Below are 1,140 nucleotides of genomic sequence, written 5' to 3' on the forward strand. Positions count from 1 at the left end.
GACATTTTCAACATGGGAGCAAGCTAATTTTGCACATGTTCTCTATCTCTAAGTGCTTAATACAAAATAAAGGACGTGCTACATATTCGATATCCCTCTGGTGATGTCTGTTTAGATTAAATGAATCAGACAAATCATACTGATGAGGACCTGTAAGAATTTACATAAACAGAGATGTGTGAAAGAGAGAGAGACCCATTTACTTACATAATGTGACGCGTCTCTGAGTGTGAGAGAATAAATGTCATTCGTTCATTTATTCAATGTGAACTGATTGACTGGAGGGGGCATTTGTGATGTCTGCCAAAAATAAAAAGCATATTATTTCAGTGGCCACTTTACAAAAAAACCACGCACAGATAAATTATTCAAAATGTAACCAGAAATGTGTATTAAGGAAGTATAAAGGGTCAGTTGTTTTCATGCTGCGATTGTGTGTGAGAGATTATTTCATTAAGTTCTAGCTTTAGAAAGTCTTCTGCCTGCATTCCACTTTAGATATATAATCAAAAGCTATCACTTTGAAATGTATTAAACTGTATTTCAGTTGTTTGAATTGTTTTGTATCAAGTTGTTCAATTAGCATCTTCTTTTTAAGCTTTTTTAAATGCGACCTATTAGCCTAGTTTAGTTTTGATATCACGTTTGATGTTTTTTCCAAACTTTGCACGCTTGATTGTCAGTCTTTATGATGCAGTTGATGGTATTCATCTATAAATGTTTGGTCTTGTAAGGCAATACTGTGTGATAACCGTGTCTGGAAGCTGCAGTCTCACAGAATGAGACATTTTAACAGGGTCGGCTCTTTATTCTGCTCGTGATGTTCAGATCTATTGCACAGAATCGTTGTATTTTTCCCTAGAAGTGATGTCTATATTTGAAACAAGTTCCAATAAACATTCCTACCGTGTTTTCAAAGCGTCTCTTGTTACTCTTTGCATGTCGCGTCGTGCGCATGCGCATACTGGCAAGTAGAAATAAGGAAAAATGGAATTCAGGGTCTTCATTTTAAGTTTTTAATAAAATGGGCAAGTGAAATAAAAAGTAACGTATTCTTTGATTTTATAAGAGATACAGGGTTGGTAAATAGAAACTCTGAAACTCTGTTTCACACTCCGGAGCAGAAGGTGGCGGTAATGC

The sequence above is a fragment of the Sinocyclocheilus grahami genome, unplaced genomic scaffold (assembly GCF_001515645.1).
Source record: "Sinocyclocheilus grahami isolate Dianchi unplaced genomic scaffold, SAMN03320097.WGS_v1.1 scaffold9565.1, whole genome shotgun sequence".
NCBI classification, from domain to species: Eukaryota; Metazoa; Chordata; class Actinopteri; order Cypriniformes; family Cyprinidae; genus Sinocyclocheilus; species Sinocyclocheilus grahami.